General features: G+C 40.8%; 1 protein-coding gene across 1 annotated transcript in view; it reads right to left on the bottom strand.

The window, feature by feature from the left end:
- Positions 1–6,264, bottom strand: part of RIMS3 (regulating synaptic membrane exocytosis 3) — a 64,228-nt gene extending 57,964 nt beyond the window's left edge. The window contains exon 1 of the mRNA XM_072136640.1: positions 5,933–6,264. The gene's annotated coding sequence lies outside the window, so the exon portion shown is untranslated. The remainder of the gene's footprint in view (positions 1–5,932) is intronic.
- Positions 6,265–20,167: the final 13,903 nt, after the last annotated feature.

The following is a 20,167-nucleotide window of genomic DNA, read 5'->3' as shown; positions in this document are numbered from 1 at the left end:
CCATCTTATGAGGTCGCTCAATGTCCCCAAATGACAGCTATTAGAGGGGATAAGGGTAAGGAAAGTCAGAATTCAACTGTCTGATCTGGAGGAAAACTACTCAGACACTTGTGGCCAAGTCAATTGTGCAGGTATATGCAAAGGTGAGAGTGAACGTTGTCTTGTAGACATATTTTTATGCATTTGTGCTAAGAAGCTCCACTATTGTCTCATCCCAGAGGCAATCTATAACATCTGGGTGGCTTTAGGCAAACGATAGATGACAATCTATAGGTATTTAACTGTAATTCACCCTTTCTCTCTCACCACTTTTTGTAGGTCGCTTGTTGGAGTGGACTTAACAGGATACTATCTCCAAAGGAGAGGAGCACTAGCGGTGACAGTTCTCCATTTTTAGATATTGGGGCAGATTTATCAAAAGTGTCTAAAAGTTAGACCAACAATTTTAATATGTGCCATATTTTTCACAGTGTCTTATGCTGAATGATAAATCTTGGAATCACTGAGGAGCTGAGTTAGGTATCGCCCAATGATACAAGAAGAGAGAGAGAATCACAGGTATCGTTGGGAAAATTCAATTGTATAAAATATAACTTTTAATAATTATACATTAAAATAAAACTCTCCAATATGTGCAAACGTGTGTGCAGAGTCGATGGGGACGTGCCACCCTATCGCACTGGTTGCTTAAAAACGGACTAGTTCCAGCTCAGAGAGTATGACCCACATGTTTCATTAGTAAGTGCACCTCAGTGGCCGGAGAGTAGGTACATCTATAGTCTGGAAAGATGTTCCCATTGGCTCGTGCTCTGTTATGAATACATTGAGGCAATTTCGGGGGGTATTTCCCTAGACATTAAGGTCCTATGTGCTACATGTATTTGTGTCCTAATTTCTCATCACTCCACCTCTACGCGTTTCGCCCCTGATAGTGGGGCTCGTCAGGAGACACCTAGAGGATGAGGTATATTGAGTGAAGATTGCTATCCTCACTTCATGATGGACATATACAAAAACAAAAGGAAAAACGCTGGCGTCCTGATGGTGGGCGCCAGCGTGTATTAGTCGTAGCCCAATACACGACTAATACACGCTGGCGCCCACCATCAGGACGCCAGCGTTTTTCCTTTTGTTTTTGTATATGTCCATCATGAAGTGAGGATAGCAATCTTCACTCAATATACCTCATCCTCTAGGTGTCTCCTGACGAGCCCCACTATCAGGGGCGAAACGCGTAGAGGTGGAGTGATGAGAAATTAGGACACAAATACATGTAGCACATAGGACCTTAATGTCTAGGGAAATACCCCCCGAAATTGCCTCAATGTATTCATAACAGAGCACGAGCCAATGGGAACATCTTTCCAGACTATAGATGTACCTACTCTCCGGCCACTGAGGTGCACTTACTAATGAAACATGTGGGTCATACTCTCTGAGCTGGAACTAGTCCGTTTTTAAGCAACCAGTGCGATAGGGTGGCACGTCCCCATCGACTCTGCACACACGTTTGCACATATTGGAGAGTTTTATTTTAATGTATAATTATTAAAAGTTATATTTTATACAATTGAATTTTCCCAACGATACCTGTGATTCTCTGAATGATAAATCTTGTGTTGTTTAACCCCTTAAGGACGGAGGGTTTTTCGTCTCATTTCTCGCTCTCCAACTTCAAAAATCCATAACTTTTTCATTTTTCCGTGTACAGACCTGTGTGAGGGCTTATTTTGTGCGTAACAAATTTTACTTTCCCGTAATGTTATTTATTTTAACATGCCGTGTACTGCGAAGCTGAAAAAAAATTCCAAATGTGGAAAAATTGAAAAAAAAACGCACGTTCTTGTGGGCTCAGTTTTTACGACTTTCACTCTTCGCTCTAAATAACACACCTACTTTATTCTTTGGTTCGGTGCGATCGCGGTGATACCAAATTTATATAGGTTTTATTGTGTTTTAATACATTTTCAAAAATTAAACGAAAGTGTACAAAAAAGAAAAACATTTTTTTGCCATCTTCTGACGCTAATAACTTTTTCATACTTTGGCGCACGGAGATGTGTGAGGGGCCGTTTTTTGCGAAATGAAGCGATGTTTTCATTGCTACCATTTTGAGGTCTGTGCAACATTTTGATCATTTTTTATGTTATGTAAAAAGGTGTAAAAGTCGCATTTCGGACATTTGAGCGTTATTTCCCGCCTCGGAGGTCACCGCCGCCTGTAACCATTTTTATATTTTGATAGATCGAGCATTTTGGGACGTGGCGATACCTAATATGTTTGTGATTTTTACTGTTTATTATGTTTTATATCCGTTCTAGGGAAAGGGGGGTGATTTGAACTTTTAATATTTTATTAATTTTTTTTATTTTTTAAACTTTTTTTTTTCTTTTTTTTTTTCGCTATCTTTTAGACCATCTAGGGTACATTAACCCTAGATGGTCAGATCGCTGCTACCATATACTGCAATACTTCTGTATTGCAATATATGGCATTTTTGCAGCACATTCATTACAATGAGCCACTGGCTCATTGTAACGAATATGCAGCTGCCAGATAGCCTTGTGTCAAAAGAAGACACGAGGCTACCATGGCAACCGATGACGTTCGGGGGCGTGGCGATTGAAAAAAAGATGGCTGCTTTTAACTGCCGCCGGCGACTTTGCCGGCGGCAACGGGGGGGGGTTAATAGCCGCGATCGGTGCTAGCACCGACCGCGGTTATTAGCGGTGGGGGTTTTATGCATTATGCAAAAAACCCCACCTTTGTATGAAGAGGACTCAGCCCGTGAGCCCTCTTCATACATCCCTTATACCTCTGCGCCGTAGAGCTACGGCGCAGAGCGTTAAGGGGTTAAATGGGTATTCCTATTTCAGCAAATTATCATGTTAATGTTTTTATTACAAAAAGTTATCCAACACACTTTCTGTATCAAATCCTCATGGTTTTCTAGGTTTAAAAAGCTGCTATGTTTACTTCCAGTGGACAGAGATCTGACCATGGTCACACAGGTGGATGACTCGTTATGTCATAGAGTAATCAGAGCTGTGTTTTATAACAAGCTGTGCACCTGTGTGGTCAGATTTCTGTCCACTGAAAGTAAATGAAGAAGCTTTCAATAGAATGACAGCAAGCAGAGATCTAGAAAACAGTGAGTAATTGATACAGAAAGTATATTGGAAAATTGTATAACTGGTTATAATACAAACAATAACAATAATTTGCTTTAATGGGAATACCCCTTTAAGGCTATGTAGTCCTACTACAACTCCTTCATTTTTGATTAGCATATACCCTACAAATGTGCTAAAATGCTGGTATAGTTGCATAATTTTTGGTCCACATACCATTTCCCTCTAAGTAATGGCCTATGACCCATTTGTTACATTAGTCCTAAAAGTGTCTTATAAAACCATTGATAAATGTTGTACACTGATTGATAACTATGTCCCATATTGTCTAACTGTGGATTGGTGCACACCCAGATTTTGAAGAATGCATTTGTAGTATTTTCCCTCAACAAGTCTTCTAAGCTCGTTTGTTGACATGTCAATACAATATTTAGTCTTTCTTCCGAATTCCACATTTGTTAGTAACAATGATATTCGCTCCTTGCACTGTAGATGGTCTACGCAATGTAATCAATACACAACAATATGATGCAGTATAGTACATTTAATATTACAGCTATTTGTGCATTGTTAGTTTCTTTAGATTGTCTATAATTGTCACAATTATCCAGGGAATTCCAAAGGGTTCCGCTGCTTTTTACTGTTGTCCGGTGTATAGATACTTTTAACTTATGCAACCTGGCAGAATGTCAAATAACGCCAGAAATAAACTGCACCAGAGAATCTTCTCATTCTATTTGAATAACATACGTAATATCTATGCTGTTGCTGTGCAGTATAGGATACTACTGATGACTGACACCAAAGAATCTTATCACTGCTATGGACTATGGACAGTTGGCAATAATACAATAGAAAGCATGGTCAAACATATTCACATGTGGCCCATCACCACTTTTAGCCCAGGGTGTCAAGGAAAATAACATTTCAGACCCAGTGCTAGATCTTTTATTGACTTTTTGTCTTCCTGTCAGAGATTTCTATAGAACAACAGTAATAAGAATTGTATTCCTTAAATAAGCCTCAAAGCAACACTAAGTAATCCTGTTTGTTTATTGGTGAAATATTTATACATGCAAACATTATTATTCTTCGTTGACATGAAATATCAAGAAAAGGATTTCTTCTATGTTTTATGACAGATTGGACTTTACCATGTCAATTATATATAATTATTGTTGTAAAGATATTTGGAAACACATAGACATATTATGGGCAAGGTGCTAGAATAAACCCTCAGTTATTACGTACTACACTTGTCACCTTCTATGCTGATCACCATGGAAGCCGCACATCTCACACTTACTATGTGTGACTACCCAATTTCGGAGGAAGATGCTTCAGATGTACTTTTCAGCTGTCTGACAGATGGAAGAGGTGGCATCTACAAATTTTCCACAGCAGAACAACAGACCTGTTATTCTACCAATTATTAAAGTATATCCATCCATATTTTTCATCATCATGGTTGAAAAAAGACAAGATTACCAGTAAGTAAAGGTAGTCTTGATAAGGTGCAATCATTCATGATCACACACAAAGAAGAAGGCGTATACAGACAATATGGATCAATAAACATCTATACTTGACAGTTGGATGAATTGAGCGTGTCTGACCATAGCTGCTTATTACAGGCAGGTTGGATTTATTTTGGGAAAGCTGGATGTGACAGTCTGCCACCTCCTGTCCTCTTCGTATACTGTGTCACGTGATCTAGACATTGCTGCAGTTTACATATCAGTATTCAGTATGCAGTGCTCATGTACTTTCTGAGCCCACCTGCCTATAGATGCAAGTGTAAATATGATGCAGAAGTAGCCACAGTTTGCTTTATTAATAGATCACGCAATGACCTGTAGATTCTCATTATTAGCATTGGCTGTCTCTAGAGATCACACGTTATAGAGTAGGTCTTTGGATTAACGTATTCATAATGGGCAGAATATGGTGCAAAAGGAAAAAGAAAGACTGGGTACACTGTACCAGAGGGCAAATGATGTACCTTATTTTTAGAGAATACATGTTATTAGCATCCTCACACTGAGTGAGTCACAGCCAGACACACTGGAGTGTGTCAGGAAGGGTCATTGTGTTTTAAGGGCCCGCAAAATCCGGAGATGTGATTAATTTTTCTAGATCTATGTAAGAGATCAATGAAATTGAGCAACTATGTGTTCTATTGATAGGAGGCTACAGTGAGACCAATTATACCAGCATCTTACAAGCTTTGTGGATTAGGAGAAGAAGGTGAAGGGGCATTCATTATTTACAGATCTGGACACAAAGTGGCCTCAGGTAGTTAGTACAGAATGCTGAAATGTGTTTTAGTTGACGCATATTGTAGTGTTCAGAAGAAAAATGCAGAATTTGCAGGAAAAATCTTTCACATTTGCTATTTATTACCTTCCCAGACCATAAGGACTAGGGATGGTCTTAGTGGAACTGAACAGTGAGGATATTTGATAACATAGTAAAATAGTAAGGTATTAGATTGTCATAAGTATGCCAGGAAGCATTCACACAATAGTCGGTCGCCCAACAATGGTTTCATCCATTGCAATAAAACAACACAGATATTGGTAGTAAATAAAGCAGGATGCATAGTAATTGTAGAAGACATATACTAGAATATCTTTCTGTAGTAGTGTTGTATTGTCACAATACAGACAGCATGATGATGGGTAGATGACAGTATAGTAGAGACACAGATTAGACATATATCTATACATAGCAGAGGAGTTGTGTTTGCAGACAGATTAGTAAAGCAGACATTCATGGCATTTTACAGCCACGCTTCTTACCAGCTGGCTAGCAGAGTCTTGGTGCCAGGGAGGCGTGGAGAAGAACTGGCTGAAGAAAAAGGCAAACAGATCACCCAACTTTGCCTGTTTCCCTTCCCTTTCCCAGCGACCAGACGAGAGGCTGCTGTGGGCATGGAAGGAGGGTTGCAGCATGGAGCAGGGCCGGTCGCTGGCAGTACCAAGGCAGCAAGAGACAGCGAGTGAGACAGAAAGAAGGAGACAGGGAGAGGAAGAGATGGAAGCACAAGGAGCTGTTAATCTTAAAGGGTTTCTGGATAGATACTGAGGGAGCGCCTGCAAGATTGGTTGCTAAAGCGTCTCTATGGTAACCGCACTGACCCACTTCTGCGGTAGCCAAAAGCTGGGATGGAGATGCCTCATTAACCGCCTCATTGCTGAAGCAGCCCTCAACAAATAATGCTACTCAAGTCCATAGCCAGAGAGAGAGGTTTTAAAAAAAAGACAGTCATTAGAATTTATGAAGCATACAGCTCTAAATTTAATATTCTATGAGGGACATAGAGCCATGATGAGGAAGTTAATTTTGTATTCACCAGCTCTTTATTTATAAGAATTACAATATTGTTTTTGATGCATTACTAACTGTAGTGGAATTATAATATCAAATTACATGAGCTGAAGTGCATTGAGGAGAGCAATCTGGAATAAAACTGGTATCTGATGGGCAGCCTGAAAATGTGATTTATTTTCAAACGTTTAAAACTTTTGGAGTTCACATTGCTGGCACACATAAAAACATTGCCCAAGTAATCTATAACAGAATCCAGGATACAGGTGGGAAGTCAACCCCAACCTAAATAAGTTTTGGAACAGAGAACTACATTCAAAATTGTTAGCCACTTTTGTTGAATAAGCAACAGGTGTTTTCAAAAGGGTTAAAAGACTTTGCAACAGTGATTGCACACTAGCAACACACAGATAAATTCTGGTGCCAAACTATTCAGACATATGTTATGTACTAATTTGAATACATTTATTTTAAAATGGTTAAATTACTCTGGACCCCTAAATATATGCAATATCCCCATCTTGAAATCATTCCGATTTAGGCTGCCACAGTGGTTTTTTACATACTTCAAAGAGATAATTTAAGAAGATGCTGGCTCTGTTCTGGAACTAGAATAAAGTACTATCTATTCCATAAAATATCTATAAGCAATCACATTTACATTTCATTTCAAAAAGGGAAATTTGGATTTGAAAATATTAACATCTGAAGGCTTTGGTCTTGAAAAGGTTAATTGTTCTATATTTTTTATCTTACCAAATCAATTACAGAATAAGGAGCACACTATACTGTCCCCTTTTGTGTTATCATTTTGATGACATGAGATATACAAAAAGAAATACAGGATTTATACGTGGAATTTGTTAAGTAAAGGTGTTATGAAGTGTTAAAAAGGGCATGACTTTGTAGTTACAAACAAGCTTTGAGCAAATCGCTCACTCACGTGAAACCATACAGGTATGAGGAGAAGAACTGGTCTGTGAGGTCCGGTGCTCGGATCCCAAGGAAGGGCTGGCGGGAGACCCGTGGTTAATTCCAAGAAAAAAGTAGATTTAGGACCGGCACTCCATACGGTTAAAAATGTTGAACTTTAATACAAATCCATTAAAAATACAGTACACATGGCATTGAACCAAGAGACCTTTGTATTTTGTAGTTGTGTGGATGTCACATGAATATAAAAATAATTTAGTTTCTGTTTGGAAAAGTGATTTATGACATGTAAGTCCATGCTGTGAGACAAGTAAAACTCTTGTCCATGGAAGTCAATCTAAACGTGTCATTAATTTTATAAAGAGCAGTGGGAAAAAGCTGAGCTCTGGTTATTATAGGCAACTAGAACAGTTTTGCATTGGCATTGCTGTGAAAAAAGGAAAGCTTATCTCTGATTAGTTGCCACGAGCAACAGTCTTGCTCTTAGACATTTTTGATAAATCTTCCCTAATAAGACAGTTTTGCCAAGATGTTCTATGGCTGGGGACATACATTATGAACATACCACAGTGATCCCAAGTGCAGCAAAAGCACTGCTTTCCGATAGACCATGGTTAGTATTTGTAGGAAAACCTTAAGTAAAAAACAAACATAAATACTAAATTATTCAATACCCCGCTGTTGCTGGGTTTAAAACATCATATTTTGAGACTGACATCTACTTTGTAATAATATTAATGTGTCCAGCTCAGTGTGTTCACAGAGCTAAGAGCATAGGAGTGTCTTCCAGCAGATCTGGCAATTGCAAAATAACACTCTACCTCCAAATCTACCTCTCAAATTTGGTTTGTATGGAGTGACCAATTGTGGTTAATGGATTTTTGATCTCATCTCAAGTGCACAATTGTCCTCTAGATTTCTAAATGTTAGAAATTCCAAATCTTGAACATTTTGATAAGTTTCTTTATGAACATTACTGCCTTGTGCTGAGCAACAAAATAGCTGAATATTGCTGTTATATTTTTCCAAAAATAACAGCTCAATTTAATGATTTGGTAGCTACAAGTGTTGGAACTGCAAGATTTTAGATAACAAAACAAAAAAATATATGCTAACTTGCAATTCAAAAAAATGTTTATGTTCATTTATTTGTTCCTTATAAAATATCCTATAAACATTGACTAAGATTTTGTTCTTGATTGTAATCTTGTCTTGTAGGGTTTCCTACCAACTACTTAACATTTCCCAATAGGGCTATCCACACTGTACAGTCTTGGCTGCTAGTCATGAAATTTCATGTATAGTTAGAAGCTATAGATGATCTAGGATGAGATTTCAAGAGGAATGGCCATCTTTTATGTAGTTACTTCATGATCGTTGGGGATATGACTGCTATAACCCCCACCAATTCTAAGAATAAAGGTGGTCTAGTGCTGCACTTTTTACATTTCTTCTTTCACTTCATGTTCTTTCCATACACATTTTTTTATTCTCGACCTTGCAAAATACATTATTTTATTTTTGTACTTATTAATGATACAATTTAGTAACCTATAGAATGTCTTCAGAGGTTAGAAAAAAAACGAAACAGGCTGAAACTGAAAAAATATGGGTCAAGTGTTCACCTTCTGGTAAACATGATGGGGGTCATTTACTAAGGGCCCGACTTGTTATCCGAATATTTCCGATTTGCGCCGATTGTACCTGAATTGCCCCTGGATTTTGGCGCACGCGATCGGATTGTGGCGCATCGGCGCTGGCATGCACGCAACGGAAATCGGGGGCGTGGCCGAATGAAAACCCGATGGATTCGGAAAAACCGCCGCATTTAAAAACCGAAAATGTGTCGCTTGGGAAGCGCTCACCTTCACCTGGTCCAGCTGGGTGTATTCCGGCGCGTTCAGATGATTTTCAGCGCAGCAGCGCCACCTGGTGGACGGCGGAGGAACTACCTTCATAAATCCTGTCCGGACTCGAATCCTGTTCAGAGAACGCGCCGCTGGATCGCGAATCGGCCGGGTAAGTAAATCTGCCCCGATGTGTTACCTTCATTCGGTGGGTCATTATGAAACCAGCAGTCCATGAGCTACATTTAGTTTCAGGATGGCTTTATTGGCTTTCAACACAATAAGAAGTCGTATAATACAAAAAGGTAAAAAATACCCCACACAGGGGAAATTCAAGGTATGAATACAATAAAAGGAGGCTACAGTAAATGGTAGAATACAGCGACAGGAGAATATGGGGAGGGTAAGATCCAGATTGGTAAGACTGTATGTGGTATAATAAGTCACATTATCCACCATGATACCACCATAAGGAGGTTATTAAGTAACTGTGCATCAATCTTGATGGTGAGTACATGATTTTTTTTCCCCTTCACAGGGAAAATAAGGGGGGTGGTTGACTAAATTGGGTGGGGTGAGGGGCATTTTTAGTGGAGGGGCTACAGAAAAGGAGGTTTTAAAGTGCCTATTTTCTGTAGTCCTTTGCTAATAATGATCCATTTTTGGTAACCCCTCCTTATGAGAAAAGGCTGCATATAATAAGGCATTTATAAAGAAAAGAGGGCATTATAAGGTGAAATGCAGGAAAGGGGCCATTATAAGGGGACTGGTACAAGGCATGGGGCAGGAAAGGAGCTATTATAAATTGGTGGTTGTTGCTAGGTACAGGGTGGGGGGGTTTGTTTTTCAGGAACCATTTGCATGGGGGTAACTCTTCTTAAAGATCCTTCTGGGATCTTAATATATTCTATGACATGATCTAATAGTTGTTTCAGACAAGGAAACTTATTGGCTGTCATGGGAGATGGTAGTGCTATAGTGGTGCCATTGTTCTATCTCCCTTTATGGTGCCATTCTTCCACAATATAGCATCTGCCACTTTAGAGCTGCATACTGCCACTGCAGTATTCTTCCATGAAGAAGAGGAGTCACATAACATTGAAAACCTGGCAGACATACTGAACAACCAAAAACTGGCAACTTTCTCTAGCCTAAATAATAAATACTAAATAATAAATAATAAATACAATCTCCCCCCTGGGGAAATCTTCAACTACCTTTAAATCCGTAAATGCATGCTGAACCTCAATACCGAAAACCTTCTAATAAACAAACAGGTCCTCAAATTTCTACAAGATAAAACAACAAGCAAAAAAGATATCTCTTTCTTTTATTTGTTTCTCAATAATAAAGGGACAATGTCTAAACTCCCATACATGTACACTCACTGGACACTTTATTAGGTACACCATGCTAGTAACGGGTTGGACCCCCTTTTGCCTTCAGAACTGCCTCAATTCTTCGTGGCATAGATTCAACAAGGTGCTGGAAGCATTCCTCAGAGATTTTGGTCCATATTGACATGATGGCATCACACAGTTGCCGCAGATTTGTCGGCTGTACATCCATGATGCAAATCTCCCGTTCCACCACATCCCAAAGATGCTCTATTGGATTGAGATCTGGTGACTGTGGAGGCCATTTGAGTATAGTGAACTCATTGTCATGTTCAAGAAACCAGTCTGAGATGATTCCAGCTTTATGACATGGCGCATTATCCTGCTGAAAGTAGCCATCAGATGTTGGGTACATTGTGGTCATAAAGGGATGGACATGGTCAGCAACAATACTCAGGTAGGCTGTGGCATTGCAACGATGCTCAATTGGTACCAAGGGGCCCAAAGAGTGCCAAGAAAATATTCCCCACACCATGACACCACCACCACCACCAGCTTGAACCGTTGATACAAGGCAGGATGGATCCTTGCTTTCATGTTGTTGACGCCAAATTCTAACCCTACCATCCGAATGTCGCAGCAGAAATCGAGACACATCAGACCAGGCAACGTTTTTTCTAATCTTCTACTGTCCAATTTCGATGAGCTTGTGCAAATTGTAGCCTCAGTTTCCTGTTCTTAGCTGAAAGGAGTGGCACCCGGTGTGGTCTTCTGCTGCTGTAGCCCATCTGCCTCAAAGTTCGACGTACTGTGCGTTCAGAGATGCTCTTCTGCCTACCTTGGTTGTAACAGGTGGCGATTTGAGTCACTGTTGCCTTTCTATCAGCTCGAACCAGTCTGCCCATTCTCCTCTGGCATCAACAAGGCATTTCCGCCCACAGAACTGCCGCTCACTGGATGTTTTTTCTTTTTCGGACCATTCTCTGTAAACCCTAGAGATGGTTGTGCGTGAAAATCCCAGTAGATCAGCAGTTTCTGAAATACTCAGACCAGCCCTTCTGGCACCAACAACCATGCCACGTTCAAAGGCACTCAAATCACCTTTCTTCCCCATACTGATGCTCAGTTTGAACTGCAGGAGATTGTCTTGACCATGTCTACATGCCTAAATGCACTGAGTTGCCGCCATGTGATTGGCTGATTAGAAATTAAGTGTTAACGAGCAGTTGGACAGGTGTACCTAATAAAGTGGCCGGTGAGTGTATGCCTGGGAGAAAGATCTAGGCTGCACCTTTAGTAATAAACAATGGTCGAACGCCTTATCTTTAACACATTCTACTTTCCACAGTGTATCCCACCTGGAAGCTTTAATCAAAACGCACATGCGTTGGTATTTCACCCCTGCCCGCCTTCACAAAATATTCAACACTTTCTGGAGACTATGTGGCCAGAAAGGTTCCCTTATACACATCTTATGGTCATGCCCTAGGGTTCAACCCCTATGGTTAGAAGCATATAAACTAATCAACAGCCTGGGAATTACCAACATCCCATTTTCCCCAGCAACAGCACTTCTTTTAACGAATCTGAATGAGATTCCTTCTAAATCACGTACTATAGTAGCACAAGTTTTAATGTCCACTAGATTGACAATTACGAGGTATTGGAATGATACACAAAGTCCATCCATTAGGGAGGTCATCAACCAAATAAACACCACATGCTCTTATGAGAAAGCTATCTCTCTAAATAATAATAACTATAACACGTTTACAAAACAATGGGATACTTGGATAAAAAGAATATATTTTTACGAATGATTCTCTAGGCCTAGTTCTACTGTTTATTCTTCTATTGTTTAAACTAGGGGAAGATGTCTAGTAACCAACCCCCTATCTTATTTGACATTTACAATTCCTTTTAACCTTTGGGTCATCTTCCTTTATAACTGTTTGTATGTGCCTTGCAGTCACCTACGACTTTATGTAGTACGGATTCTAAGAAATGTCTACTGCAGAACTCCTATACAAATGTTCAGAATTACAAGAGCAAGAAGTATGACATCGGGAAATGCAGTGATATAACTTGAGCTTTCTGTTCATTTGTTACTTAAAAGATGTAATAAGTGCCCACAGGGCATATATTGTATGTCAATTTCCTTTGTTATAAAATTAGTAAAAATGGTTTAAAAAAAAAAAAAGAATAGAAGAGGAGGACTGCTGCTGCTTTAGCGAAGTGGGGAAAGGTGAGTATATGATAAGTTTTTTTCTCTTCACAGCAAATATAATCTACTGCAGGATAGGGAGCATAAATGGGGGGGGGGGGGTCATTCTAAGTGTGTGGCTACAGAAAAGTCTGTTATAGTGCCCCCTTTTCTGTAGCCCACTGCTTATAATTATCCCTTTTTGGTAGACCCTTCCTAAGGAAAGGCCACAGCAAAGGGGGCATTATAAAAAGGAGCTCCAGAAAAGGAAGCTTTATATGGAGAAGCTAATGGCTATTTGTAAGCAAGGTCAATATTGCTCAATATTTAATGTGTGTGTAGCAGCCTGCCACAAGGGTTACGTTACAAACTTTATCCCCTTTCAATGCCCTCCAGATGTAGGTAAAGTAAAGCCAGCTAATACTGCAATCTGTGTAGTTCCGTGGGAAGTTGCCTTTAAGAACATGTTTTTTACCCATAACATGATATAATCATTCATTAGTAATGTTGCCATCTACTGTTTATAGGTATTGCAGGTATTGCAGCTGCTTTACACCTGCCTGGGAACACACATGTTTACATACTGACCAATAGGAAGTCATCAGGGTTGGGTCCAGGTTTCAGTAGGCCCCGAGGCGACAGAGACTTCAGAGTGAACTCACATGGCAGCATTCAAAATTTGGAAACTAAAACAGTCTCCTGTCTTAAAATATTTTCTTAATTTATCGTACCAAACATCCCACTTATGGTTATTTTATGTAAGCCCCCTTCATACCCTATGGATTTATTGGATACAGCCCCCTTCACCCCCATGGATTCCTTATGGATTGCCTTATGTGGGCCCCCCAGCATCAGCCCAGGTATGCCCAGTGTTGGTGCCAGCCCTGGATGTCATGTTTCTTAACTTAATTCCATAGTTTAAGTAGATCCCTGGTTGAATAATGGAACTTGCTAACTCCCAAGGGAAGTTCACAAAACTCCTTGTGGATGGAAAGTTCCAGGTCTTTCTGTAAGGGTTGAGGAACAGCACACATCTCTACACATGGCCTTCTGCAGGACTCTACCTTCAAGAGCCTGTCTTGGAGCACTAATATAGCAGCTCCTCATATCTCCAGCCTGAAGCTACTTAAACCAGGCTGTGAGCACCTTTTCCCGTACACAATACAACCATCTACACGGGTCTCTGTCAAGTAGGCGTTCGAGAATAAAGGAACCGTGATTTGATGTATCACATTCCTTGTCTCAGTGTGATCCCATAACATTAAGGGCCTCCGCTCTACCATCTACCTGTGGACCCTCACATATAGATACACCGGGAGTGCAACAGGGAGAACTGGTTCTATCCACCCGCGGCATCTCCCTCTTTTTTTAAATCCACCTGCTGGACACCTGCCTGGCATGGACGAGGCCTGTTCCACCTGAACCAACGACCCAGTTGAGCGCTAGGAAATGCTCAAGCCAGCCACTCCGGTACCAAGGGAATCTAGCTGCCCCCAAGCCAGGGGGATGGGGTGGGAGGATGTTGCATATGCATATATTTTTAATATTTACACAGCTTCAAAATAGAACATTCTAAAGGTACAATTTCATGTCACCTATTTGTCATAGTCTGTCATAAATTCTAGAATTGCTTCTTTTAATATTTTACTATATTTTTTATTTTTAAATTAGATAAGAGATGATAGGTTGGAAATAGAATATTTTAGCTAATAGAATATTGAATATGCTGGTTATTCTTCTGTGACCCATAACAGTATGTAGTGCAACCTGGCAGCAAGTGTTAAACTCCCTGCAGTGCCACCACTGGGGAAATAAAGCATTGCACTGTTCCCATGGAAATCAATGGGCTGTTTGTGTATTTCATGATTACGGCTGGCCCTCCAGAGACAGAGAGACGTGATTTGAAGCTGATCTTCAATCTGGTTAATATATGAAGGCCTTGCAAAGAAGCCTATTCCGTTAGGTGTTAATTCAGTGTTAGTCTGATTGAAAATGGACTTTTTAACCAGACAACCCTTTTGATAATAAACAATACAGGATATGGATGTAGGTTCATTAGGGCCAGATGAAGGTTGGTGGGGCCCCCTGGGTAAAAACTCTGGTGAAGGCCCCACTGAATGTAGCATACATACACCTCCTTCTACTCACTATCCACTATCTCCCCAGTAATAGATCTATATACAGCCGCCTCCTCCCCACTAATACATCTATATACAGCTACCTCCCCCCAGTAATACATCTATATACAACCCCCCCCCCATTAATACATCTATAGACAGCCACCTCCCCCCAGTAACACGTCTTTTTTTTTAAATAAAAAATTGTACTCCAATGTTCCCCGATGTGCGCCGATCTCTTCTCTCGAGACATGAGCATGAGAGTTACTGCACCGCCTGCATCAGGACGCCGACATCCTGTGCCCTCCCCAGATTATGGCAGAGTAGGGAGCGTATCGTTCCCTTCTCTGCCATAGACAGAAGTGTCTACTGGCTACCGCCTGATTCTTGCAGCCAGGGCCGGGAGACACAGTCGGACACGAACATATAGTGGGAGGCCGTGCATCCTGGGAACCCACCCCATAATCTGGTCGTGAGGTTCATAGCTCTATAAACCATCATATAACCTCAGCTACAAACCTATATGCTGACTTCTGCTTTTGCTAACCTCTGACAGCAAGGGTCTACCTAACATACCCCCTATTGCTCATTAGATGTCAAATGACAGATAAAGCACTGGTGGTAAATCAATAGGATTACAAAGTGCCACTCTCTAGTTGTGGCTCTCTTACTAATCTTACTAATCAACCTACAGGAGGCTATGCTATGTATTCAATATAAATCTACAGTTTATGATGATATGAGTGTTTAATAATGTAATTGCCCTTAAGCTATATTCCCATCAAACTGAAATCCAACTGGGATCGATGTCTCATGTAACGGACACACAGAGATCCTGATGGACCTCTTGACTATAATGTGTTCCATCAGTTTTTCATCCTGGTGTTCATGTCTAATGTGGCAATATGGTCTCACAGGACTTTTCAGCAATGATTTTTGACAGAATCTGCAAATTATTTTTCGAGTTACACCAAAGATGCAGATGTAAACATAGCCTTAGATGGCAAGATTATGATTGCACATTAACACTAAAGTAACTTTTGTTAAAGGACATCTACCATCAAAATTATGGTTTATAAACCAAGTACACGTACATGCTGGAGTGTGCCTCTTTTGTCAGGATATGCTCTTCTTTGAGCTTTTTATGCCTTTGTTTTCATGAAAAAAAAGGCTTCAAAATGAGCTTAAAGGGGCTCCACGCTCCATAGAAGTTACCGGAGCCTGGAGCCCATCAGGCTCATTTGCATAGTTTTTAAAGCATATTTTCTTAAAAATCAAGGGCATAAGAAGTTAAAAGAAGAGTTGAGCCTGACAAAGGGGGCACAAACATGTTAGTGTATTTGGTTTATAATCCATGATCCTGATGGTAGATTTCCTTTAAGACTAAAACAACCATGTAAAGTTTGTGATGAATGGGAGCTCTATTTTTTATATACTTTATTGATCAATGGTTATCATAGTCTTATGGTTATCATATCATATCATAAAATTAAGTAGAAAATAAACCCACTTAAGTTTTAAAAAGCAAGAAAGAAAACTCCAACACAAAAATAACCCCCACCCCAGCAGTGACATTTTTCAATTATCCATATCGCAAATAATTATATTGAAAGCAATTATAAAGTTTTATGAGCACCCCCTCCCCCTGCACTAACAGCCAGGACCACAATTCTGCACATCCTACAATCAAATATGATCCAGACACCTAATTGGCTTTTCCTACCCTCACCTCCCCCCACTCCTATTACTAAGGTATAAGCATAGGCTGACTATACTTATGCATGGGATGAATATTATATTACCATGCATACAAAATTATTTCAGTTTATGGGGCAGATTTACTTACCCGGTCCTGTCGCAATCCCACGGTGCGTTGTCCGACGAGGATTCAGGTCTGCTGCGATTCACTAAGGTCGTGCACCCGAGTTTCTGCATCCGTCGCTTCTCGCCGAGGTCCGCCGGAGTTCACCTGGTTCTTCCCGGTGCTTGTAAGTGCGTGTCTTACGACACATTTCGAAATGTTAAATCCCGTGCGTTGTCCGAATCCATCGGGTTGTCCGACGGCCCGCCCCCCGATTTCTGTCGCATGCAAGCTGCCGCCGATGCGCCAAAATCCGATCGCGTGCACCAAAATTCCGGGGCAATTCCGCTCAAAACGGAAATCGCCGGGAAACCCCACGAAAATGCGCTCCGACGACCCTTTGTAAATGAACTGCCTAAGAGTGTGCTTAGTTAGTGCTTAGTGCCCATGGCAACCAATTACAGTTCCCCTTTAAAATATTCCTGAGCACTGGCAGCTAATTATAGCTGAGCTATAATTAGTTGCCATGGGCAACTAGGCACATTCTTACTGAGGCAGCCTGATAAATCTCCCCCATATTGTTTAAATGCCATTATGGGACAAAAAGCAATGCAAAAAACAAATAATAAAATCAAATTTGAAAATGTTAAAAAATTTTTTATAAAAAATAATAAAATATCCCTAACATCCTTACATCACCCTCGTTTAACCCCTCAACGAATTGCCTGTTTTAATTTTTGTGTTTCCACTTTTTGTGCCCCGCCTTCAAAAATCCATAAATTTTTCATTTTTCCATGTAGCTGTATGTGGCTTGTTTTCTATGTAACAAATTGTACTTTTCAATTATGGTATTTAATATTTTCTGTTGTGTACTGGGAATTAGGGAAAAAAAATTGTGGGAAAATTGGCGAAAAAAACACATTTGCAACACTTTCTTGTAGGCTCTGTATTTACACCTTTCACAACCTTTTGATCACTTTTTATACAAACTTTTATGAGTTGCGAAATTGCAAAAAAGTTCAAACATAAGGGCCCTTGAGCCCTTTCCATAAAACCGTTCCCTAATAGTACGGCACATGTTGGGAAGGCAACGCAAATGTTGTAATCTTCTTATATTTATTATTTATGGCCTTTTACTTTCTAAAATCAACTTTTAAAATGATGATAATGAGCCTGGAGTGCTCTGGGGTTGTTACCAGAGACCCTCAGTTTTGTAGCTTTAGAGTCTGTTACAAAAAGCAGAACATGTCTCACCCAACCCCGTGTTCTCTCCCTCCTCCCGCTGCCTGTGTAATCTAGTGCAACATTCCCCACTGGGGCCTAGCCTTTTTGGATTTGCAAGAAAGGAGTGATGTCCTGCGGATGTTCGTTATCTCTCCCTGTTGGACTCCCGATGTAGGTGTAGGGATCCCTGGCCAGATGGTAAATGGGGTGCCCTTAGGTGTGAGACAGGGATCACAAGGAGACTAGGGATGTCAAGTATAAAACTCACAGTTTGTTTATTCTGGAACACGACAAAAGCAACAACAGCAGGGAACAATTCAACTGGTTCAAGGTTGCTGGTTAAATGGCATTCAACAGAGGTTGCTTACAGCCTGGTATAGGAATTGTTAGACTGGAGTTGAGGATCTGTTATGCAGTACTCCAAGGCAGGCTCTGGTTTGGGCTCAGAGACCTTAGTTGTAGGATGTGTGTCTGAACAGCAGGCATCAGACACATGTGTTTCCTATTCCATCTTAGGAGGAAAGAGAGCAAGCTTTTCAGCCACAACGGGTTTTATAAACATTCCTTGTGAGGTGGCAAGCCCCTTTCTCATGGTGGCAAGCTTAAGAAAGGGAAGGTCCCCGCAATGTCGCTTCGCAACTCTAGAAACTTCTCACAGAGCCCTTTAGGTGCATTAGCATAATCTAAAAAGTTGATTTTAGAAGGGTGGAGGCCATGGATAACACATATAAGAAGACTGCCACGTCATGATGGCAGATTAATTGAAATGTCTTATGGCATTCATATAAATTATTGATATTTATCCTGGAATAATGAAATATGGAGTGAAAGAATTAGTCATTTGCAATTAACTGAATTTGTAGTATACAATTTGCTTCTCATGCAGTATATGGAGCATTTTTTGGATTTAACTCATACTGCAATGATGCTGACCATCATATAAAAGGTGACCATCATATATATCGGGCAAGTGTAAACTGACATTTATTTAATAGAATAGGTTATTCATGTGCTACACCCCTGCCAACATATAGGCAAGGTGGTAGTAAATAGTGCCCTCTCCATGTCAGGATCTATCAACTCACCCAGAAGATAATGCTAGGAGAACTTAATGTAAATTGCAGCTGTAGATTCTGGAAAGGCAACAGTTAAGTTGGTGTAACTAATTATCCAATGATATGGCTGTATTGTTAGCTGTAGTGTGATTGGAGAGGTCTACCACCTGACCAGGGGGAGCACATGGTCTCAGGGTACAGTCAGAGTGAAGAGGGAGACAGTGTGTGCAGCACACCTTCAGTGCTGCCACAGATACTGATTCCAGGAACTGAGTCAGGAGACTCTAGCCCAGGGCAGCAGCTTCCACAATTTGGACACAGCTCCACCTTATTTACTATCAGGTTGGTGCACCATTCCTGCAGACCACTCTCCATGACCACTCCAGTAACCTGATGCTCATCGTGTTTGGCTGTAGCCTGCTGTTTTAGGTTCAATAAACAACTGTAAATTGATTTGCACAACATTGCCTTCCTTCTGATGCCTGGATTAGGCACGTTTACCACCACAGGCTCCCCCATGCCTTACCCAGGGACTCATCCTACAGATACTCGGGGGTTGCCCCAGGGAGAAACCAGTATATCAGCCTCTCCCTCCATATTTCTTGCACACACCACCTGCTGGAGACCAGCCAGGCTGTAGTTGTGCCCTCCGTTCCCCATACCAAGTACCGTGACAACAGCATCCCCTAAGCTGCATTAGCCACTGCAGTATTCCTGGCCCCTGTTGCCTCCAGGCCCACAAGAAAAGGCTAGGCCCCGGTGGGGGATGTTGCACATGGATATGTGACATAACAAAGATGGAGCTGGAACTAGACAGTTCCACCCATAGTGTAGTGGCTGTCCTATCTCACTGCAAGTGCCCCCCTCATTCACATCTGCAACACCCCTTCCAATGCATAGGAAGATGAGCAGTTGCAAATAGCGCCCTCCTCAGGTCAGGAGCTGTTAGGGAGATTGATCAACTCTCTAGGAAAGTTCTCGAATCTGAATATAGTGAAATTGCGGCTGTAGATACTGCCTGGCAAGGCAACAGTTAACTGGTGTATGTCATTATCCAATGATGTGTCTGTTATGCAAGCTGTAAGGTGATTGGAGAGGTGCTACCACCTGACCAGGGGAAGTATAAAAACCCTTGCTGGGTGATATCACATGGTCTTGGTCGGAAGTGTTAGCTCTTAGTGAGCACAGA

Source organism: Engystomops pustulosus, chromosome 2 (assembly GCF_040894005.1).
Source record: "Engystomops pustulosus chromosome 2, aEngPut4.maternal, whole genome shotgun sequence".
Classification (NCBI taxonomy): domain Eukaryota; kingdom Metazoa; phylum Chordata; class Amphibia; order Anura; family Leptodactylidae; genus Engystomops; species Engystomops pustulosus.
Note: the sequence above shows the minus strand (reverse complement) of the source record. Positions and strands in the feature narration are given on the sequence as shown.